Consider the following 25,907-nt stretch of genomic DNA (forward strand, 5'->3'; position numbering starts at 1 on the left):
ACATAATTTATAAAAACTAAAGAAATGGAAAATATGAAAAGCTTTATATATTTTAGAAAAATTATTAATATCAACTTTCCTGCAAAGAAAACTGAAGGCAAGGTTGACTTCACTTGTGAATCCTATCAAACATCTAAGAAAGAATTATAGCAATCTTACATAAAATCTTTCAGAAAAATATGAGAAATAACACTTTCCAATTCAATTTATGGGGCCAGAATAATCCTAATACCAAAACCTATGCATAGATTATATTTGAATATGTTTTTTTCAGGCCATTGCTTGTTTATAAATTTCAAACCAATACGAATAAAGCCCATGTAAAATCCTTGAAGCCAATGTAATTTTTCCAGCTCTAGCCTGCAATACTTTAAAGTAATTATAAGACTATTGGTCATGACATTGGGCTTTATCAAAAATAGTACCAAAGGGAGACACAGTGATACAACTTTATGACTTTCTCATAATTTAGTCATTAAATTTTAAAGAAATAATTTGTCCTCAACAACAAAACAAGTAGAAAGCTTTATCCATGCCAAAATCTCAGAAAAGAGTAAAAACACTAGTTTTTCTTACCCTCCTATAGAAATTCCACGCATGCAATCAAACTACCTCATCCAAAATCACTGTTACATGCCAACCAAGCTGAAAAGTCAACTTTACATCAGAAATAAGTTAGGCATTTCCTATGTATTTCTCCTAAGTTTTACAGGAAGAATTCCTATAGCAACAAACTTCCCTCCCAAATACAACACAGTTGTCTCTCATTATATGTGGGAAATTAGTTCCAGCATCTACCTATCAAAATCCATGCATACTCAAGTCCTGAAATGGGCCCTGCAGAACCCATGTATACTAAAATTCAACCTGAATACATAGGTTTCACATCCTGTGAATCATGTATTTTTGATGCACATTTGGTTGAAAAAACTTGTATATAAGTGGACTTATGCCATTCAAATCCACGTTGTTCAAGGGTCAAGTGTAAATGACAGGGCTTAGTACTTAGCAGCGACTCCACTTCAGCCAAGAGTAGCTACTTGGTAAGTATTAGAAACACCCACAGGTGGACACCCACTGTACTATGACGTCCAAATTGTATTTTGACAATATAAAGAAAAAATATTTTACAAATGCTTTCGTTCTGTATTTACAAGAGATTCATACTAGAGGAGAAAACAGCACATATCTCATTGAATTGTGGTTAACTGATGTTTCTGGAAATATAATGAAACGTGATTTTGACTACTTTTCCTTGCACAGGTTTTAAATATAACCATGTAAGAAATTTACAGGGAGCCAGCTAGAAAGTGTTTGTCAAAAAAAATCAAAAAAGATATCTATTCATCTGTGTGTGTGACACTGTGTGTGTGTGTCTGTGTGTGTGTGTGTGTGTGTATGTGTGTGTGTGTGTGTGTGTTTCAGCAGAGCTATTTCTTATTAGGCTTCTGAAATTCTTTTTAATTAAAAGACAAAGAACTACACTACCTAGAAGTCTAGCATAGGGACAGGAAGTTGTCTGGAATTTACTTACCAAAGTGATTTTATGAGAAGTAACTTGTGAAAACTTGGGTTAAAAGTAATGGAATCAATGCCAAATTCCATACCTAGAAGTTTGTTGCAAGGAATATTTTGGAGATGCACACAATGATTTATATGCAAAAGCATTTACTGCTTTGTCGGTTAAAATAGAAATTTTTGCCTAGATGGGCAAAAATAGAAAAATAACACAGTTGGCTACATGAAAAATATGCAGCCACTAAAAACCATGCTTTGGAAAACACACACATACACACACACACACATACACACACACACACACACACACACACACACACACATACAGGGTTGCATAGCATCCCCTCAAACTTGGGGATACCGAGGTTGACACCCAGAACTTAGGAATGAGATCTGATTTGGAAGTACAATCTTTGCTGATGTAATGAAGTTAAGATGAGATCATACTGGATTAGGATAGGCCCTATTTCAATAACCAGTATCCTCATAAAAGGGCAATTTGGACATAGACACAGAAGGAGAATATCATGTGAAGACAGACAGATTAGAGTGATGTGTCTACAAGACAAGGAGTGCAAAGGATTGCACTAGAAGCTAGGAGAGAGGCATGAAACAGTTTCTTCAGAGCTTCCAAAAGGAACCAGCCCTGCCCACATATTGATTTTGTACTTGTGGCCTCCAAAGCTTTCAGAAAATAAATTTGTGTTGCTTTAAGCCACCCAGTTTGTGGTAATTTGTTATAGCAACTCTAGGAAGCAAATACAGTGCACGCGCATGCACACGTGTGTGTGTGTGTGAGTGTGTATCATGTTATAATATAGCTTTAAAAAGCATGATACTAAAAAGAATGTACAGAACTTGGGAGCAAGATGACAGACTCGAAAGCTCCACTAATCATCCCCCCAACAAGGACACCAAGTTAACAAATATCTACACAGAAAAAAACACCTTCATAAAAACCAAAAACCAGGTGAGCAGTAACAGTACCTGGTTTTAACTTCATATTGCTGAAATAGCTACTCAAGAGATAGAAAAATCAGACCTAAATCACTAACACCACCCTTCCCTGACCCCTGACAGCAGCAGCTTGGTGCAGAGAATGTCTCTGGGCACTGGGGGAGAGAGAACACAGCAATTGTGAGGCATGAACTCAGTGCTATCCTGTCAGAGCAGCAGGGAAAACCGAACCAAACTCAGCTGACATTGGCCCACAGAGGAAGCATTTAAAACAGCCCTAGTTAGAGGGGTAACGCCAATATAAGCAACCGAAACTTGAGTGCTCACAAACCTCACCACCCAGGGCCAAGGTGCTCTAGATCTCTAAGTAAACTTGAAAGGCAGTCTGGGCCATAAGGACTGCAACTTGTAGGCAAGTCCTTGGGCTTAACTAGGCCCAGAGACAGTAAACTAGGGGTGGGGGTGCTAAGACATACTAAGACATGAGCAGGGGCAGCTAAGGGAATGCTGGCATCATGCCTCCCCTAACCCCAGGCTGAACAGCTCATGGCTCCAAAAGAGATGCCCCCACTCCAGGCCCTGGCTCCCAGACATTTCTAGACACACCCTGGGCCAGAAGGGAACCTGCTACCTTGAAGGAAAAAACCAGTCTTGCCAGCATTAATCACCTAATAACTGAAGAGCTCTTGGGCCTTTAATAACAAGCAGCAATATCCAGGTACTACATAGAGGGCCTTGGTGAGCATCTGAGACTAGCTGGCTTCAGGTGAGACTTAGCACATTACCAGCTGCAGTGCTTATGTGGAAAAACTCCTTCTGCTTGAAAAAAGCAGAGGGAAAAGTAAAGGAGACTTTGTCTTGCACATTAGGTAACACCACTATGGGTGGGTAGACCACCAAGCAGGCTCTTGGGGTCCCCAGTCCTAAGACTTTACTGGATGGTATTTCTGGACCTGTCCTGGGCCAGAGAGGAGCCCATTGCCCTAAAGCAGGCGTCCCCAAACTACGGTCCGCGGGCCGCATGCGGCCCCCTGAGGCCATTTATCTGGCCCCCAGCCGCATTTCAGGAAGGGGCACCTCTTTCACTGGTGGTCAGTGAAAGAAGCACAGTATGTGGCATCCCTCCAACGGTCTGAGGGACAGTGAGCTGGCCCCCTGTGTAAAAAGTTTGGGGACACCTGCCCTAAAGGGTAAGTCCCAGACCAAGAAACATTTACCACAAACTGACTTAAGAGCCCTTAGGCCTTAAGGGAACACTGGTAGTCTGGCAGTATTACTGGTGGCTAGGGGCTGCAGTGGCTATGGGGTGAGGCTCCTCTCCCTTTAGAAAGGGAACTGGGCCGGGCGCGGTGGCTCACACCTGTAATCCCAGCACTTTGGAAGGCCGAGGCAGGCGGATCACGAGGTCAAGAGATCGAGACCATCCTGGTCAACATGGTGAAACCCTGTCTCTACTAAAAATACAAAAATTAGCTGGTCGTGGTGGCGCATGCCTGTAGTCCCAGCTCGGGAGGCTGAGGCAGAAGAATTGCTTGAACCCATGAGGCGGAGGTTGCGGTGAGCCGAGATCGCGCCATTGCACTCCAGCCTGGGTAACAAGAGCGAAACTCCGTCTCAAAAAAAAAAAAAGAAAAGAAAAGAAAGGGAACTGAAGAGTGGCAAGGACTGTGTCTTGTGGTTTCAGTGGCAGCTTAGCCACAATACAATAGAATACCAGGTAGACTTCTGAGGTTTTTTACTCTAGTCCTGACTCTTGGATGGCATTTCTGGACCCACCTGGGGTCTGGAGGACCTTGCTCCCCTGAAGGGAAGAACACAGGCCTAACTGGCTTTGCCACTGGCTAATTGTAGATCCCCAAGGCTTTGAGTAAACATAGGCAGTAGCCAGAGAGTGGTTATAGCAGGCTTCTACTGACTTCAGGTAAGACCCAGTATAGTCATAGTGGTGGTTGCCACAAGGGTTCTTACGTCACTCTACCCCCAGCTTTAGGTGGCTCAGAACAGAGACAGAGACTGTATGTTTGGAAGAAAGTAAATGAAGAGAATAGGAGTCACTGCCTGGTAATCCAGAAAATTCTCCTAGATCTTATCCAAGATCATCAACGTGGTACCTCTATGAGTCTGTAAGAACCACAGTGTTACTGGGCTTGGCGTGCCCTGTAAAACAGAAAGAGCTTAGATCACAATACCCAAGTCCTTTTGAATAATTGAAACCCCTTCCCAAGAAGGATGGCTACAAATAAGCCCAGACAGGGAAGACTTCAGTAAACACTTAAGTCTTCAATGCCCAGACACCAAAGTACATCTATTAGCATCAACAGCATCCAAGAAAGCATGACCCCACCAGATGAACTAAAGAAGGCACCAGGGATCAATCCTAGTGGAACAGATACGTGACTTTTCAGAGAATTTTAAATAGCTGTATTTAGGAAACTCAAAGAAATTGAAGATAACACAGAGAAGGAATTCAGAATTCTATCAGACAAATTTAACAAAGAGATTAAAATAACTAAAAGAAATCAAGCAGAAATTCTGAAGCTGAAAAATGCAACTGGCATACTAAAGAATTTATCACAGTTCTTTAATAACCTAATGGATCAATCAGAAGAAAGAATTAGTGAGCTTGAAGACAGGCTATTTGAAAATGCACAGTCATAGGAGACAGATAAAAAATAAGAAACAATGAAGCATACTTACAGGATCTAGAAAATAGCTTTGAAAGGAAAAAAATAAGAGTTATAGGCCTGAAAGAGGAGGCAGAGAAAGAGACAGGGATAAAAAGTTTATTCAAAGGGATAATAACAGAGAACTTCCAAAACCTAGAGAAAGATATCAATATCCAAGTATAAGAAGGTTATAGGACACCAAGCAGATTTAACCCAAAGAATCGCAAAGGCCAAGGATAAATAAAGGATCCTAAAAGCACCAAGATAAAAGAAACCAATAGCATACAATGGAGCTTCAATATGTCTGGCAGCAGACTTTTCAGTGGGAATCTTAAAATCAAGGAGAGAGAAGCATGACGTATTTATAGTGCTGAAGGAAAGATAACATTAACCCACAATGATATATACAATGAAAATATCCTTCAATCAATGCAACAACAAGAGCTAATAATTCTAAATACATACACACCCAACACAGGAGCACCTAGATATATAAAGCAAGGTAAAGCAAGGTCTTAATGACTTACAAAGAGACTTAGACTCCCACACAATAATAGTGGGAGACTTTAACACTCCACTGTCAGTATTAGACAAATCAATGAGACAGAAAATTAACTAGGATATCCAGGTCTTGAACTCAGACCTGGACCAAGCAAACCTAATAGACATTTACAGAACTCTCCACCCCAAATCCACAGAATATACATTCTTCTCAGCACCACATCACACCTACTCTAAAATTGACCACATAATTGGAAGTAAATCACTCCTCAGCAAATGGAAAAGAATGGACACCATAACAAACTGTCTCTCAGACCACAGTGCAATCAAGTTAGAACTCAGAATTGAGAAACTAACTCAGAACCACACAGCTTCATGGAAACTGAACAACCAGCTCTTGAATGTTGACTGGATAAACAATGAAATGAAGGCAGAAATAAAGATGTTCTTTGAAACCAACGAGAACAAAGACACAACATACCAGAATCTCTGGGACACATTTAAAGCAGTATCTAGAGGAAAATTTATCGCAATAAATGCCCACATGAGAAGCAAGGAAAGATCTAAAATCAACACCCTATCCTCAAAATTGAAAGAGCTAGAGGAGCAAGATCAAAAAAACTCAAAACCTAGCAGAAGACAAGAAACAACTAAGATCAGAGCATACCTGAAGGAGATAGAGATACAAAAAACCCTTCGAAAAAATTAATAAATTCAGGGGCTGGTTTTATGAAAATCAACAAAATAGACAAACCACCATCCAGATTAATAAAAAAGAAAAGAGAGACTAATCAAATAGATGGAATAAAAAATGATAAAGGGAATATCACCACAGATTCCACAGAAATACAAACCACCATCAGAGATTACTATAAACTCTATGCACAAAACCTAGTAAACCTGGAAGAAATGGATAAATTCCTGGACACTTGCACCCTCCCAAGCCTAAACCAGAAAGAAGTTGAAACCCTGAATAGAAAAATAACAAGCGCTGAAGTTGAGGCAGCAATTAAGAGCCTACCACCCAAAAAAAGCCCAGGTCCACAAGGGTTCACAGCTGAATTCTACCAGACATACAAAGAGGAGCTGGAACCACTCCTTCTGAAACTATTCCAAACAATCCAAAAAGATGGAATCCTTCCCAAATGATTTTATGAGAAAAACATCATCCTGATACCAAAACCTAGCAGAGACTCAACAAGAAAAGAAAACTTCAGGCCAATATCCATGATGAACATAGATGCAAAATTCTTCAATAATATACTGGCAAACAGATAGCAACAGCACATCAAAAAGCCTATCCATCATGATCAAGTAGGCTTCATCCCAGGGATGCAAAGCTGATTCAACATCCACAAGTCTATAAACGTAATTCACCACATAAACAGAACCAAAGACAAAAATCACATTATTATCTCAATAAATGCAGCAAAGGCCTTTGACAAAATTCAACAGCCCTTTATGCTAAAAACTCTCAATAAACTAGGTATTGACAGAATGTATCTCAAAATAATAAAAGCTATTTATGACAAACCCACAGCCAATATCATACTGAATGGGCAAAAACTGGAAGCATTCCTTTTGAAATCTGGCACTAGACAAGGATGCCCTCTCTCACCACTCCTATTCAGTACAGTATTGGAAGTTCTAGCCAGAGCAATCAAGCAAGAAAAATAAATAAAGGGTAATCAATTAGGAAAGAAGAAAGTCAAATTGTCTCTATTTGCAGAAGACATGATTGTATATTTAGAAGACCCCATCATCTCAGCCCAAAATCTCCTAAAATGGATAAGCAACTTCAGTAAAGTCTCAGGATACAAAATCAATGTGCAGAAATCTCAAGCATTCCTATACACCAAAAACAGACTTAAAGAGAACCAAATCAAGAATGAACTGCCATTCACAATTGCTACAAATAGAATAAAATACCTAGAAGCACAACTAAACAAGAATGTAAAGGACTTCTTCAAGGAGAACTACAAACCACTGCTCAATGAAATAAGAGAGGACACAAACAGACGGATAAACACTCCATGATCATGGTTAGGAAGAATTAATATTATGAAAATGTCCATACTGCCCAAAGTAATTTATAGATTCAATGATATCCCCATTAAGCTACCCATGACCTTCTTCACAGAACTGGAATAAACCACCTTAAATTTCATATGGAACCAAAAGAGAGCCCACATAGCCAAGTCAATTCTAAGCAAAAAGAACAAAGCTGGAGGCATCACGCTACCTGACTTCAAGCTATAATACAAGGCTACAGTAATGAAAACAGCATAGTACAAAACAGAGATATAGACCAATGGAACAGAACAGAGGCCTTGGAGGCAATGCCACACATCTACAACCACCTGATCTTTGACAAACCTGACAAAAACAAGCAATGGGGAAAGGATTCCCTGTTTAATAAATGGTGTTGGGAAAACTGGCTAGCCATGTGCAGAAAGCAGAAACTGGACCCCTTCCTGACACCTTACACTAAAATTAACTCCAGATGGATTAAAGACTTAAACATAAGACTTAACACCATAAAAACCCTAGAAGAAAACCTAGGCAAAACCGTTCAGGACATAGGCATAGGCAAGGACTTCATGACTAAAACACCAAAAGCATTGGCAACAAAAGCCAAAATAGACAAATGGGATCTAATTAAACTCCAGAGCTTCTGTACAGCAAAAGAAACAATCATTAGACTGAACTGGCAACCAACAAAATGGGAAAAAAAATTTTGCAATCTACTCATCTGACAAAGGGCTGATACCCAGAATCTACAAAAAACAAAAATAGATTTACAAGAAAAAAAACAAACAAACCCATTCAAAAGTGGGTGAAGGATATGAACAGACACTTTTCAAAAGAAGACATATATGAGGCCAACAAACATATGAAAAAATGCTCATCATCACTGGTCATTAGAGAAATGCAAATCAAAACTATATTGAGATACCATCTCACACCAATTAGAATGGCGATCATTAAAAAATCTGAAGGCAACAGATGCTGGAGACGATGTGGAAAAACAGGAACACTTTTACACTGTTGGTGGGAGTGTAAATTAGTTCAACCATTGTGGAAGACAGTGTGGCAATTCCTCAAGGACCTAGAAATAGAAATTCCATTTGACCCAGCAATCTCATTACTGTGTATATATCCTAAGGATTATAAATCATTCTATTATAAAGATACATGCACATGTATGTTCATTGGAGCACTGTTTACAATAGCAAAGACCAACCCAAATGCCCATCGATGGCAGACTGGACAAGGAAAATATGGAACATATACACCATGGAATATTATGCAGCTATAAAAATGATGAGTTTGTGTCCTTTGTACGGACATGGATGAACCCAGAAATTATCATTCTCAGCAAACTGACACAAGAACAGACAACCAAACACTGCATGATCTCACTGGTGGTTGTTGAACAATGAGAACACTTGGACACAGGGAGGGGAGCATCACACACTGAGGTCTGTGCGGGGGAACTAGGGGAGGGACAGCGGGTGATGGGGAGTTGAGGAGAGATGATAAGGGGAGAAATGCCAGATATAGGTGACAGGGAGGAAGGCAGCAAATCACATTGTCATGTATGTACCTACGCAACAATCCTGCATGTTCCTCACATGTACCCCAAAACCTAAAACGCAATAAAATACATTTTTTTTTAAAAGATGAGTTCGTGTCTTTCGTAGGGACATGGATGAATCTGGAAACCATCATTCTCAGCAAACTGACACAAGAACAGGAAAACAAACACCACATTGTTCTCACTCATAGGCTGGTGTTGAACAATGAGAACTCATGGACACAGGGAAGGCAGCATCATACACTGAGTTCTATTGGGGGGGAATAAGGGATGGACAGCAGCGGCTAATGAGGTTGGGAAGGGATAACAGGGGGAGAAATGCCAGATATAGGTGACAGGGGGATGGGGGCAGCAAACCACATTGCCATGTATGTATCTATGCAACAATCCTGCATGTTTTGCACATTTACCCCAGAACCTAAAGTGCAATAGATTTAAAAAGAAAGAAAGAAAGAAAGAAAGAGAGAGAGGGAGGGAAGGAAGGAAGGAAGGAAGGAAGGAAGGAAGGAAGGAAGGAAGGAAGGAAGGAAGGAAAGAAAGAAGGAAAGAAAAAAAGAAAGAAAAAAATGCATATATCTCTTCAAGATCCTGATTTCAGGCTGGGCACGGTAGCTCACACCTGTAATCCCAGCACTTAGGGAGGCCAAGGTGGGCAGATTACCTGAGGTCTGGAGTCCCAGACCAGCCTGGTCAACATGGTGAAACCCCATCTCTACAAAAACGCAAAAATTAGCCGGGCATGATGGTGTGGATCTGTAATCCCAGCTACTTGGGAGGCTGAGGTGGGAGAATCGTTTGAACCCAGGAGACGGAGGTTGCAGTGAGCTGAGATCATGCTATTGCACTCTAGACTGAGCAACAGAGCAAGACTGCATCTCAACAACAACAAAAAATCCTGATTTCAATTCTTTTGGATATATATCTAGTAGTAAGACTGCTGGATCATTTGGTAGTTCTGTTTTTAATTTTTTGTGGAGCCTTCATACTGTTCTCCATAGTGACTGCACCATCCTACATTCCCACCAACAGTATATAAGGGTTTCAATTTTTCCACATCGTTGATAATATTTATCTTTTGTATTTTTTAATAATAACCATCCTAACAAGTGTGCGATGATATTTCATTGTGATTTTAATTTGAATTTCCCTGATGATTAATGATGTTGAGCTCCTTTTCATATAACCATTGGTCATTTGTATGTCTTCTTTGGTGAAATGTAAGTCCTGTGCCCATTATTTAATCACATTTGGGGGTTTTTTGCTCTTACTTTATAGGAATTTTTTATATATATTTTGGATATCAACCCCCTATCAGATAAATAGTTCACAAATACTTTCTTCCTTTATGCAGGTTGCCTTTTCACTCTGTTGATTGTGTCCATTGCCTTACAGAAGCTTTTTAGTTGAGACAGTCCTACTTGTCTATTTCTGTTTTTGTTGCTGTGTTTGTCATGTCCAAAAAATCATTGCCAAGAACAATATCAAGCTTTCCCCTTCTGTCTTCTACTTTGACAGTAAACTAGTCCCCTGTTGAGCAGTTGGGTTAATTGCTTTCTTAAAACTCTCTTTCCTTGGATTCTGGGACTTAAGTTTCTCCTCATTATTTTACTACCTTTATAAGGAACTTCTTAGTCAAGCTTCTCTAGTGATTCTTAAATGGGCTAAGGACACACCCCTCTTCCGCCTCATCCTGGTGTAAAGCATCAGCAATTTAGCAACATGAGATCAGAGTGTTGCACAAAAGAAAAGCATGGAGACAGAAAAACAGGTTGGAGAGTTCGCCCTGCACTCTGCCCCTCAAACATCTCAGCTACTCCTCTATTCTCTAATTTCCAAACACGTGTCTCTACGCCAGACTACCTAGCAGTTATCCAAAGTTATACAGCAGTCTATCTGTTAGGGGCTCTACCTCAAAACATCAAATACATAAAGTCATTCTCTCTTCCCATCCATCTTCCCAACATATTCTCTTTTATATATTCTATATTTTAGTAATAATTTCTCAGATATTGTCTTGCCAATTCTGCTTCCTAATTATCTCTTGAATCTGCCGCTTTCTCTTCATTCTCACTTAGTTTAAGCAATTTTTAGCTCTTGTGTGGGCTCTTTGCACAGCTCCTAGTTGCTTTCTCTACCTCCAGCTTCATATAAACACAACTCCACCCCTCTCATCCAGCGCATCTCTTACATCCTTCCTAAAAAGTTCTTTCCAAAATGCAAATTTGATAATATCTCTTTCCTAGGTAAAATTCTCTAGAAGCTTATGATTGCCTACAGGATAAAAATCAAACCAATTTCCTTAGCAGAAAGTATAAGACCTTTTATAATTTGGCTCCTAACTACCCACCATCTCTCATCTTGTATTCAACCTTCAAAATCCCACGCAGATAGCAACTTCTCTATGAAGGTCTCCTAACCAATCTCTCTCCCCCACAATTAAGTTAGGCCCTCCTTCCTCTAGATTATGTACCTAATATTTTTATCATTGCTAAAATAAATTATAACATATTTGTGTATACATGCTACTTATCTAAGAAGATGAGCTACATGAGAAAACAGATTATCTATTTTTCCTCTTGATACACTTAGCACTTGTTTTCAATCCCAGATGATGACTGTATGGATGATTAAAGTACAGAAGAAATCAATTAGTGAGCCAGTATGATAGTTTATTTTTCTAAACATTCCAACTAGATTTCCTAACTCTCTCAAATTAAAAAGTTCTTGCTAGCCATGATCATTTGACCGACTGAAACTGCTATACTGGCGTCTATTCTGACAATAACTATAAAAGAAAAATAAAACCTTGTTGCATATATGCTGCTTTGAGTAATAACCTTGCAAACATACCATGAAATTTCTCCCATTTAAAAAAAGCCCAATGATGAGCTCTCTGCCGTAGTAATAAAATTCTGGTAAACACCGTGACCATTTATTTAGGAGAAGAATGAGTTTGCAGCCTCAAGTGTTAGAATTAAATGGAGGAAGAATCAATGTAGCCAAGAAGAAAATCCCTACCACATTTAAGAGGGCTAAAAACTTTATCACTCTGGAATATTCCAGGCCACATTCAAAATGTACCAATTTTTGACATTTTAATAGGTGCAAATTAAATAGGGTTATGGGTACATTTCATACAAAGTGAGATTTCCTACAATCAGATAACAAGAAAAATGGTAAAAACTTGGATTAAGAACCTTTACTTGGGATCACCCTGGCCAATATGGTGAAACCCCATCTCTACTAAAAATACACAAATTATCTGAGTGTGGTGGCATGTGCCTGTAGTCCCAGCTACTCAGGACGCTGAGGCAGGAGAATTGCTTGAACTCGGGAGCTAGAAGTAAAAGTGAGCCAAGATCATGCCATTGCACTCTAGCCTGGTGACAGAGCAAGACTCCATTTAAAAAAAAAAAAAAAGAGCCTTTATACTCCCATATACATGCACAAATATTAAATGGACTCAGATAAGAGAACAGCAAAGCTAATCTGTTCAGATAAAAGAATGAGTCAAAGAAAGACCATAACTACTGCTGTTTTTCAAAGTCAGTTAAGTTTATTATTTCTGTTGTCTGTCATCATCAATTGCAGTGAGAACATAGACCAGCAGTCTGGGAAATATTCTCTAATGAGCCAGAAGCCCCTGCTTGGCTGTATCTAACTTGGACTCTGACCCATACTGACCAGAGAAACAAAATTTGCCTGAACATTTCAAATGCCACAGAGGTAATGAGAAACCTAAGCCAAATTTCAGTCATAGCCCCAACAGAGTTGATAATGTCAGGCAATGCTGACATGTTCTTGGAGTTGTAAAGCAATTAAATATTTGTCAAAATTGAGCCTTTTCTGCGTGGCTCAAATTGTGTCATCTTTTACATTTTTTCTATCATTTCCCATCTTATTTATTTGAAAAATTAAAATTGTACATAATTTTTATGTACAGTATGTTGTTTTAAAACACATATGTATGTTACACTATGAAATGGCTAAATCGGTGTAATTAACATGTATTACAGGAGGAATAAGTTCAAGAGAACTTGTACAACATGTTGATTATAGTTAATAACAATGTGTTGTTTTCTTGAAAATTGTTAATAGATTTTAAATGCTTATCACCATGAAAGTGATAAGCATATCACACTATGTTATTTTATGTCTTCCTATGCAGCTCAGCAAATTTTACCTATTTATATTTCTGAAGTCATTGGTAACTGAGTGTTTCAGTCAGCATCCCAACATGTTGATGTACTCAAATTAAGCTAACTTGATAATTTATTTTTAAAAAGGAACTCTTAAGGATTATGGGCAAAATGCCAAGGAACTATAAGTATCACAGGGCTAATAACACAGGAGCAGTTACTAATCCCTAGGCCCCAAGGGAAAAAGGAAAAGAGAGTTTCCAGAACCCCAAAGGAGAGAACTGTATGCAAGCAGACACTTTAAAAAGGGTTTACTGCTCGGCACGGAGGCTCATGCCTGTAATCCTAGCACTTCGAGAGTCCGAGGCAGATGGATTACGAGATCAGGAGTTGGAAACCAGCCTGGCCAACATAGTGAAACCCTGTCTCTACTAAAAATACAAAAATTAGCCAGGCATGGTGGCATATGCCTGTAGTCCCAGCTACTCAGGATGCTGAGGCAGGAGAATCACTTGAACCCGGGAGGCAGAGGTTGCAGTGAGCTGAGATCACTCCACTGTACTCCAGCCTGGGGCCTGGGCAACAGAGCAAGACTCTGTCAAAAAGAAAGAAAGAAGAAAGAAAGAAAGAAAGAAAGAAAGAGAGAGAGACAAAGAAAGAAAGAAAGAAAGAAAGAAAGAAAGAAAGAAAGAAAGAAAGAAAGAGAAAGAAAGAAAGAAAGAAAGAAAGAAAGAAAGAAAGAAAGAAAGAAAGAAAGAAAGAAAGAAAGGAAGGAAGGAAGGAAGGAAGGAAGGAAGGAAAGAAGAAAGAAACAGAGAGAGAGAGAAAGGAAAGAGGAAAGAAAGAAAGAAAGAAAAAGAAAGAAAGAAAGAAAAAGAAAGAAAGAAAGAAAGAAAGAAAGAAAAGGGTTTATTGAACTTCAGCAAACATTCTCAAATAATCCAAAGTGACCTTACAGGAAGGGAGACAAAGGATAAATAATTGATCTCACTCTCCTCTCCCTCTCATCTTTCACTGGGGCCCCCATGAGTAAATCCAACCTGGAAGCCAGAGAACAGAAGAGCTACATGACAAGGTTCATGCAGGTTATCAGGCCATTCCAGAGAACAAGGTGAAGACAAGAGAAGCATGGTTCTGAAGGGACAAATTAAAGCTATCCAACACTCCATGTTTTACGGAGAAAGTTTCTTCTCCCATCCTTCATCTACATGTATTTAATGACTACCGTATGCAATATACGGTATATTATAAGAACATGGTGAAGATGTGGGTAAAGGAAGTTGAAGACAGGGAGGGAGAGTGACAAAGAAAAAAATCCTACAGGAAATTAAAATTAAAACATGCTTCTAACCATGGCAAAACTCAGTGACCACATCTATAAGTAAAAATCTACTCAAAGGGCTAGCTGTGGATCAGTAGCATCAGCATCATCTGGGAACTTGTTAGAAATGCATAATCTCAGGCTCCACCCCAGACCCACTGACTCAGAATCTCATTTTAATCAAATCTCCAGATGCCTGTTATGCACATTAAAGTTTAAGAAGCACGTCTATAAGGACTCCCTAGATTTACTCAGGGTGATACTAAAAGTTTGGAGTAATAAAGCTAGTGGGATTTAACATGGGAAGGTTCATGATGGTGGTATATTTTAGAAGTATATTAGAATAGTATTTTACAGAAAACATCATGTTTTTAAATTTAATCATAAAGTCAAATGGCAAATACAGTTAATTAGTAACTGGATATATAATATTCATGAAATATTATCAAAAACTTATAGCAAATATTATTCCATTAATACAAAGTTCTTTGGGGTTAAAAAAATTCTTATGCTACATAAATTCTCTAAGTTCTCTAAAGAAAGGAAAAATCCAGGCTATTTAAATTGGAAAGCTGCTGCTCCAGTTTTGTGCTTTGCTGTCATTCTCATCTTAATACTATTTTCCTTTCTATTTCAGGCCCAGCTCTGATACTTAATGGGTGTTCAGTAAATACTTTTTGATCGACTGAAGCCCAACTGTTTTAAAATTGTATACTAAACTATAATAATAGATCAGCACCAAAATCTAGTTGCAGACTGTCTTCTACCTAGAGAACAGTACCATCTAGTGTTCGCCCAGCAAGGTACCATTTTCTATCAAGTACATGTTCACGAAGCCACATGAGAAAATTACACTGTTAAAGCTAATCCACTGTGTCATATAGTTCTACCTTACTACATATCTAGCAAAGTCTTAGAATAATTTTAGTTTGCTTTTGCCATGCTTCAGTTCAAGCTTTAAAATAGCAGGAGCAGCTGGATGCAGTGGCTCATGCGTGTAATCCCAGTACTTTGCAAGACTGAGGTGGGTGAATCACAAGATCAGGAGAATGAAATAATCCCGGCCCACATGGTGAAACCCTGTCTCTACTGAAAATACAAAAATTGGCTGGGTGTGGTGGCGCATGCCTATAGTCCCAGCTACTCGAGATGCTGAGGTAGGAGAATCGCTAGAACCCAGGAGGCGGAGGTTGCAGTGAGCCGAGATCCCACCACTGCATTCCAGCCTGGTGACAGAGGGAGACTCCATCACAAAAAAAAAAAAAAAAAAAAAAAAAAAAAAAAAAAAAAAAAAAAAATCAGGAGCACTATTTCATTTACCATGGAAAGACAAGTTTCCCTCAACAGCTCAGTAGCCCAGCCCACATCTTACTTCAATCCTTATCAACTCAGTGCATACCATCTGATTTCCCACTTCAAGAACCTATAGGCCATGCCTGAGGACTTTTTCAGGCCACGAAAACCCACCTTGCTGCTCACACTGCAGGCCAGACCTAGATTAACCCTGCCCTCAGAAGCCCCCAACCATGACTAATGAGAGATGATGCATAAACATTCCAGCTTCCTTTCCCCTCAGGAGAGAGGCTCTGTTTCCTGGAGATTTCTCATGAGATTAAGTGCCAGTCACTCACTGTAGAGACTCTTTTAGCTGTCTTCTCTTCCCAGTCCCACTTTCCCAACCCCCTAGCAATGTTTCCCTCACCTCCAGATAAACTACTTGCACTGCGTTCTTGCATTTAGGTCTGCTTCTGAGAAAACCTAAATTAAGAATTCTTACTGCACCATAACCCACCAAAAGCCATTGGCTAAGAAGACAAGTAGAAAGGAAGTGTTCCATCATTTGCTACCCTCCCACCACCCCCACCCAGTTCACCAACCTAATACTATAATCCAGGCGTCCCCAAACTTTTTACACAGGGAGCCAGTTCACTGTCCCTCAGACCGTTGGAGGGCCGCCACATACTGAGCTCCTCTCACTGACCACCACTGAAAGAGGTGCCCCTTCCTGAAGTGATGTGGGGGGCCGGATAAATGGCCTCAGGGGGCCGCATGCGGCCCGCGGGCCGTAGTTTGGGGACGCCTGCTATAATCACTGCAACACAAGAATGTTACATAAAGCAGAAACTTTGCTTTATTCACTACTATATCACAACATCTAGAACAATTCTCAAAAATAGTAATCGCTCAGTAAATATTTGCTGACTAAAAGTTGATGCTGGACATAAATATATCTCTGAGCTTTGAAAGAAGTTCACCTATGGTGACCAAGATTTTATGTACAAATATTAATTTCTTCTCTTCTAATTTCCAATATTTTCTAATATGAAAACATTTTTAGCAAAACTCAGATCTACAAATCCATACCTGATCCACTAAGCCAGTCACAATACTTGTCACTGGAACAAAAGTACATTACAAATCTAAGCAATTGTGACTATATGAAAATGAAGACAATTATTTCCAGGGCTCATGTTTTTGCCAAATTAACATTTTAACAGATGCTATTATTAGAAAGAAGCTACTATGAGAATTTTAATTTATGCCTAAAGCTATGGATTTTTCCTTTCCTTTTCCTCTTTTCTCTACAAAATAAAACATGGTTTTCAAGTGATTATGTCATCAAATTAAATGTGAACTTCAGAGTTTTTTCTTTTACTACTGGTCACAGTGACACATTAAAGTATTCTAGCACGTGATATGTTTTCCTAATCAAAGGATATTGTAAGATTAATAGAGAAAAATGACTCAACTCTGAAAATTTAGACCAGGACAGGTTGAATAGACAGAGGATGTATTTTCCTTTTTTACTATTATTACACTTTAAGTTCTGGGGTACATGTGCAGAACATGCAGGTTTGTTACATAGGTATACATGTGCCATGGTGGTTTGCTGCATCCATGCCCCTGTCATCTATATTACATATTTCTCCTAATGTTAGCTCTCCCCAATCCCCCCACCCATTATCCCTTCCCTAGCCCCCCACCCCTGACAGGCCCCAGTGTGTGATGTTCCCCTCCCTGTGTCCATGTGTTCTTATTGTTCAACACCCACTTATGAGAACATGTGATAGTTGGTTTTCTGTTCTTGTGTCAGTTTGCTGAGAATGATGGTTTCCAGACTGATCCATGTCCCTACAAGGAACATGAACTCAGAGAGAAGATGCATTTTCTTTTACTCAAGACAGCTGTAAGGAATGTTAGATTCCAGTGACCACTCATCAGGGAAAGTGAGGTAAACAAGGATTAGGCAGTGCCCAGGAGAGTTGGGCTCCCAAAGTATGATCTATAGCCCAATTGTCACAGTCTAAGAAGTCCTCTACCCACATAGATACCAATAAATAAGGATTTCTTTATGATGGGTAGAGTTTGGCACCTAGCATCTTCTTGGCTCAGGATAGGGATTGTAAGCCTGGGTCTAAGCAGAACAGAGGACAGATCTATGGCTACAGGGCAAGGACAGATTGGCAAGGGTGGGCTCTAGGCAGATTCTTAAAACCTTAACTAAGCATCCTAGCATGCAGAACAGGGCTCAGCCCTTAAGAGGAATTTTTTTGCAAACCAGGAATTAGAACAGGGCATCCTTGTTGAAGGCTGGGACACATGGCTCAGTGGGTGCCCTTAATCTGGTTCCAGGAAGACCTGAAACTAGGAAGAAACATATATTAGAGACAAATGCCCTCTAATGGGGATGAGAATGGGGTTTGGAACTCATGTTTATAGTAACTGAGAGGAGCCAGGTCTAAAGGTTAAAAGCCATCAGGTTCTCCAGCTGGACAGAGGCAACACATTAGGAAATGAGTAGAAGGTGGGAATGCCTTTCTCCAGCTACATTCCCCTAAATAAATCCTAGAAATATCTGTATTTCTCTAAAATAAGGATTTGGTAAGGGGAATGGAGTTGGGGTGAGAGATGAGTTTAATGATTGTTACCTTCATGAGGTCTGTTAAATTCTTTCAGGATAAAGCACCTTCAGAGCACACTGGGTTTCAGAGCTATCCTCCAGAACACAGAAGAATGTGTTACTCATGTCTATTCACCTATCTGAACCTGATGAATATTATACCTTCCTTCAGCTTTGTCCTGGGCTAGGAAATTTTAAATTTTAATTTTAAAAAAAGAATATCACACCTTTCAAATTGCTGCAGTTGCCCTGAACTGAATACAAATCAAAGGCTTATGCTGCACCTGGAAAACATACATTAATAGGAATGTTCATTTGTCTGGATTCTTTCCTTCCATGTGACCTAAATGGGCCCCAAGCATTCTGGGATCACATCAGTCATGACTAAGGACTGTTCAAGGGCCATTCTTCCCAGTTTAATATAATGAAACCAGGTTCAAGGTCAACTTCAGGCAAGAATATGAATGAAGCATCTTCTATGTAAAAGATACACACATCTCACCTTTCCATGATCCAGTCCCCCTTTCCACACCAATCAAGAAAGTTTGAGCTAGAGTTTTTCAAGTTAAAATGTCTTGCTCTGACATGGTTATTTTACTTAGGATAAAAAAGGAGACACATTAAGAGCACATTTTTAAATGGCAATGATAATTTTTTTTACATTTTTCTTAACATGTTTACTCTTTATCCTCTGAATGCTAATAACTAAGGCATGATAATTTCCATTTGATTCTACTTATTATTTCTCCTAAGTAAACAAGGTAGAAAATGGTAAGGCTAACCATTTAGGTCTATTTACAATAAGGCCAGGAGCCCATCATAAGTTAGATTCTTATTAAAACTCAAACTCTGAACAGAAGAGCAGTTTAAAGATTGAACAAGGTAGACAGATCTCAAGCCATGTCTCCCATCTTCAGCTTAGTCCACTGATACGTTCAATGATCCAGACTCAGAACCAAAGGAAATGCAGTCTACTCATTTGGGATGAAGGGAAAGTCAACTGGATACTACTACAGTCTAGGAGGCTGAAATTGTTCAGGCAACTGATATCAAATACAGCAGTCCAAGACCTCCCAAGAACTCCAGTGGATGCCTGAAACCTTGGATAGTACTGAAACCTGTACATACTATGCACGAATTTCTTTTTTCTTCACAATTTCACAGATAATTCATTCTCACTATGGATCTTGGCAACCTTAGCATACAGCTTTTTCGTTTCTTCATTAAGTTGAGAGCTTTTCCCTTTTCACTTAAAGGAAGCACTTTTTGGCTAATCTTTGGTATATCCAAATTGCCAGCATTACTACTTTTGTTCTTTGGGGCCATTATTTTATATATATATATATACCCACACCCCCCACCATCTGGCAAGTAATATCACTCCCACCACCCCCTCCCCGGATATTACGAAACATATGGCAGGGGGGTGTCCACATCCCCCTGCCATATGGCGAGTAATATATGGCAGGGGGTGCCCACACCCCCCGCCATATGGGGAGTAATGTCACCCCGGCCCCCCTGGATATTATGAACCATACGGCAGTGGGGTGCCCACACCCCCCACCATATGGTGAGTAATATCACCCAGGTCCCTCCTGGATATTACAAACCATACAGCAGGAGGGTGCCCATGCTGGCTATTTAGAAAATTTGGAGTAATATGATACAAGGAACAACATCAAGGAAGAATATAATGTTATTCTGTTTATATATATATATATATATATATATATATATATATATATATAATTGCATTTTAGGTTCTGGGGTACAGGTAACGAACATGTAGGATTGTTACATAGGTACATACATGGCAATGTGGTTTGCTGCCTCCATCCCCATCACCTATATCTGGCATTTCTCCCCATGTTATCCCTCCACAACTTCCCACCCCTCACTGTCCTTCCCTTAGTCCTCTCCCCACAGACCTCAGTGTGTGATGCTCCCTCCTTGTGTCCATGTGTTCTCATTGTTCAACACCCGCCTATGAGTGAGAACATGCAGTGCTTGGTTTTCTGTTCTTGTGTCAGTTTGCTAAGAATGATAGTTTCCAGGTTCATCTATGTCCCTACAAAGGACACGAACTCATCATTTTTTATGGCTGCATAGTATTCCATGGTGTATATGTGCCACGTTTTCCTTGTCCAGTCTATCATCAATGGGCATTTGGGTTGGTTCCAAGTCTTTGCTATTGTAAACAGTGTCACAGTGAACATATGTGTGCATGTGTCTTTATAAAGAACGATTTATATTCCTTTGGATATATACCCAGTAATGTGATTGCTGGGTTAAATGGAATTTCTATTTCTAGGTCCTTGAGAAATCACCACACTGTCTTCCACAATAGTTGAACTAATTTACACTCCCACCAACAGTGTGAAAGTGTTTCTATTTCTCTACATACCCTCCAGCATCTGTTGTCTCCAGATTTTTTAATGATTCCCATTCTAACTGGCATGAGATGGTATCTCAATGTAGTTTTGATTTGAATTTCTCTAATGTCCAAGGATGATGAGCATTTTTATTAATCTGGCTAGCAGTCTGCCTATTTTGTTGATCTTTTCAAAAAACTAGCTCCTGGATTTATTGATTTTTTGAAGGTTTTTTTGTGTCTCTATCTCCTTCAGTTCGGTTCTGATCTTAGTTGTTTCTTGTCTTCTGCTAGGTTTTGAGTTTTTTTAGTCTTGCTCCTCTAGCTCTTTCAATTTTGAGGATAGGGTGTTGATTTTAGATCTTTTCTCACTTCTCATATGGGCATTTATTGCTATATATTTTCCTCTAGACACTGCTTTAAATGTGTCCCAGAGATTCTGGTATGTTGTGTCTTCGTTCTCGTTGGTTTCGAAGAACATCTTTATTTCTGCCTTCATTTCATTGTTTATCCAGTCAACATTCAAGAGCCAGTTGTTCAGTTTCCATGAAGTTGTGAGGTTCTTAGTTTCTCAATTCTGAGTTCTAACTTGATTGCACTGTGGTCTGAGAGACTGTTTGTTATGATTTCCTTTCTTTTGCATTTGCTGAGGAATGATTTACTTCCAATTATGTGGTCAATTTTAGAGTAGGTGTGATGTGGTGCTGAGAAGAATGTATGTTCGGTGGATTTGAGGTGGAGAGTTCTGTAAATGTCTATTAGGTTTGCTTGGTCTAGGTCTGAGTTCAAGTCCTGGATATCCTTGTTAATTTTCTGTCTCGTTGATCTGTCTAATATTGACAGTGGAGTTAAAGTCTCCCACTATTATTGTGTGGGATTCTAAGTCTCTTTGTAGGTCATTAAGAATTTGTTTTATGTATCTGGGTGCTCCTGTATTGGGTGCATATATATTTAGGATCGTTAGCTCTTCTTGATACACTGATCCTTTTACCCTTATGTAATACCCTTCTTTGTGTCTTTTGATCTTTGTTTGTTTAAAGTCTGTTTTATCAGAGACTAGGATTGGAACTCCTGCCTTTTTTTTTTTTTTCTCTCCATTTGCTTGGTAAATCTTCGTCCATCCCTTTATTTTGAGCCTATGTGTGTCCCTGCATGTGAGATGGGTGTCCTGGATACAGCACACTGATGGGTCTGGACTTTTTATCCAATTTGCCAGTCTGTGTCTTTTGACTGGGGCATTTCACCCAATTACATTTAAGGTTAATATTGCTTTGCGTGCATTTGATCCTGCCATTTTGATACTAGCTGGTTGTTTTGTCCATTAGTTGATGCAGTTTCTTTTTTGTGTCTATGCTCTTTACTATTTAGTATGTTTTTGGAGTGGCTGGTACTGGTTGTTCCTTTCTATGTTTAGTGCTTCTTTCAGGCGCTCTTGTAAAGCAGGCCTCGTGGTGACGAAATCTCTGAGCAATTGCTTGTTCGTAAAGGATTTTATTTCTCCTTCGCTTATGAAGCTTAGTTTGACTGGATATGAAATTCTATGTCGAAAGTTCTTTTCTTAAAGGATGTTGAATATTGGCCCCCACTCTTTTCTGGCTTGTTGGATTTCTACTAAGAAATCTGCTGTGAGTCTGATGGGCTTCCCTTTGTGGGTAACCTGACCTTACTCTCTGGCTGCCCTTAGCATTTTTTCCTTCATTTCAACCCTGGTGAGTCTGACGTTTATGTGCCTTGGGGTTGCTCTTCCTAAGGAATATCTTTGTGGTGCTCTCTGTATTTCCTGGACTTGAATATTGGTCTGCCTTGCTAGGTTGTGGAAGTTCTCCTGGATAATATCCTGAAGAGGGTTTTCCAACTTAGACTCATTCTCTCCATCACATTCAGGTATACCAATCAAACATAGATTAGGTCTTTTCTCATAATCCCATATTTCTTGGAGGCTTTGTTCATTTCTTTTTACTCTTTTTTTCTTTAATCTTGCCTTCTCATTTCATTGAGTTGATATTCAATCTCTGATATCCTTTCCTTTGCTTAGTCTATTCAGCTACTGAAACTTGAATATGCTTTGCGAAGGTCTCATGTTGTATTTTTCAGCTCCATCAATTCATTTATATCCCTCTCTAAGCTGTTTATTCTCATTAGCATTTCATCAAACCTTTTTTTAAGGTTCTTAGTTTCTTTGCCTTGGGTTAGAACATGTTCTTTTAGCTCAGAGAAGTTTATTACCCACCTTCTGAAGCCTGTTTCTGTCAATTCATCAGACTCATTCTCCATCCAGCCTCGTTCCTTTGCTGGTGAGGAGTTGTGATCCCTTGGAGGAGGAGAGGTGACCTGGTTTTTGTTGTTTTCATCCTTTTTGTGCTGGTTTCTTCCCATCTTTGTGGATTTATCTACCTGTGGTCTTTGTAGTTGGTAACTTTCAGCTGGGATCTCTAAGTGGATGTCCTGTTTGTTGATAATGAAGTTCTTTTTTTCTGTTTCTTAGCTTTCCTTCTAACAGTCAGGCCCCTCTGCTGTAGGACTGCTAGAGGTCCACTCCAGACCCTGCTTGCCTGGGGATCACCTGCAGCAGTTGCAGAACAGTAAGGGTTGCTGCCAGTTTCTTCTTCTGTTATCTTTGTTCCAGAAGGATACTCCCTAGATGTCAGCCTGAGCTCTCCTTTATGAGGTGTCTCTTTGGATATATGGGGGTCGGGGAGCTGCTTGAGGAGTCAGTCTGTCCCTTATAGGAGCTCAAGCGCTGAGAGCTCCATTGTTCCATTCAGAGCTGCTGGGCAGGTACATTTAAGTCTTCTGCTGCAGAACTCATAACGGTCTTTTTTTCCCAGGTGCACTGTCCTGGGAAGGTGGGGCTTTATTTATAAGTTCTGACATGCTGCTGCCTTTTTTCAGAGCTGCCCTGCCCAGTAAGGAGGTAGCCTAGTCACAGTCTGCCAGCAGAGGCATTGCTGAGGTGCTGTGGGCTCTGCCCAGCTGCTGTGTGAACTTCCTTGCTGTTTTGTTTATAGAGATATAGTTAGAACTGCCTCAGTAATGGCTGTCTGTCTCTGTAATAGCAGACTGCCTCAGTAGTAGCAGATTGCCTTGGTAATGGCAGACTGCCTCAGTAATGGCGGACTGTCTTGGTAAGGCTGGAGTGCCTCAGTAATGGTGGACTGCCTCAGTAATGGCAGATTGTCTCGGTAATGGCAGACTGCCTCAGTAATGGCAGACTGCCTCAGTAATGGTGGACTGCCTCGGTAATGGCGGACACCCTTACCCCCACAGAGCTGGACCATCCCAAATCCAGCTGTGCTTGCTGTGAAACTCTCAATCCAGAGCATTTCAGATTGCTGGTCTTTGTGGGGGTGGGACTGGCCAAGCCAGATCACCTGGCTCCCTGTTTTAGCCCCCTTTTTTTCAGTTGAACGGCAACTCTGTCTCTCAGGTGTTCCAGTCGCCTGTTGAAACAGTGCCCAGATTTGTGCGAGTTTTTATGTAGAGACCCACTGCGCCAGCTGAAACAGCCATGCTGGAGACTCATGGCACTTTTCTGCCCAGGAATCTCCTGGTCTGTGGGCAGTAAAAATTCGTTTGGAAATGTGGTGATCACTTATCCTCTGCGTTTTTGCTGGGAACTGCAATCCAGAGCTGTTCCTATTCGGCTATCTTCTTTGGGGCCATTATTAAGTAAAATAAAGGTTACATGAACCTAAGACCTGTGATACTAGACAGTCTATCTCATAGCGCATATGGCTAATGGGCAGGCAGCATTGGACAAAGGGATGATTCATGTCCTGGGTAGGATGAAGTGGTACAACATGAGATTTCATCATGCTTCTCAGAACGGCATGCAATTCAAAATTTACAAATTGTTTATTTCTGGAATTTTCCATTTAATATTTTCAGACCATGGTCAACCATGGGTAACTGAAACTGTGGAAAGCAAACCTGCAGATAAGGGGGAATGATTGTATATAAAAGCAATACACTCACGGGAAATGTTACAACAGACGCTTCCAACTGTCCCCCTTCTCTCTCATGGTAGAACTCCTGCTTTTTACCTAGATTCCTGGCATCCCCAGTGTAAGGCATTCCCCATGTTACTCTCCACATAGATGTGGCTCCATATATCTGCTGTAGTCAACTAAAGATTAGCTAGAGTTTACATCTTTGGGTCATGGACTTAGTGTCAAGGATATGGCCTCCACTGCCATTTTATACCTTTCTTGCTGACTGGAATTCAGATATTATGAGAGTAATCTTGGACCATGTGGGATAAGGTCAATATTCTAAGGATGGCAGAGCAATAAGATGGAGGGTGCCTGAGCCCTTGATGACTTCTCAGTAGAGAGTAGCCCTAATTGCTCAGATTTTATTTTGGGAAAGAAATGAACTTCTGCCCTCTTTAAGGCAAAGTTGATTTTAATCTCTGTTAGAGCAGTTGAATTTTATACTATTATGGTTGTATGCCAAATAATTTGCTACTAATAATATTTTAAGGAAGTATGATGGTGAGTTATTTGTTTTAGTATAAATTAGAGAAGTTATCCTATTATAACCTCACTTGCACTAACTTGTATTCCAAAATATTTTATAGAGCAAGAGAAAAGGAGTGTCATTATATGTAGCATGTCAAGAATTATGCAAATTCCATGGTGTCCCATCAGGTATGTCCAATATGTGAATGCCATCTGTTACGTGTATTATAGGGTCAAAACTGTTAGATTGGAAGAAGAGGCTAAGAAAATTATAATACAAACCATGTTAATATCTATGTATATTATTTGTCTTTATACTCAGATTGTATTCCTTGCCTAAATAATCAATTAGGCTAATTCACATCATAAGGTAAAACCAAAAAGAGGGCTAGATGCAAAACAATTGCCATCCTTAGAAGGGCCACATGGGGCACCAGACCTACCAGTGGGAAGGCAGCTTAATGACAGTCAAAAT

This window comes from Saimiri boliviensis, chromosome X, assembly GCF_048565385.1.
Source record: "Saimiri boliviensis isolate mSaiBol1 chromosome X, mSaiBol1.pri, whole genome shotgun sequence".
In the NCBI taxonomy this organism is placed as follows: domain Eukaryota; kingdom Metazoa; phylum Chordata; class Mammalia; order Primates; family Cebidae; genus Saimiri; species Saimiri boliviensis.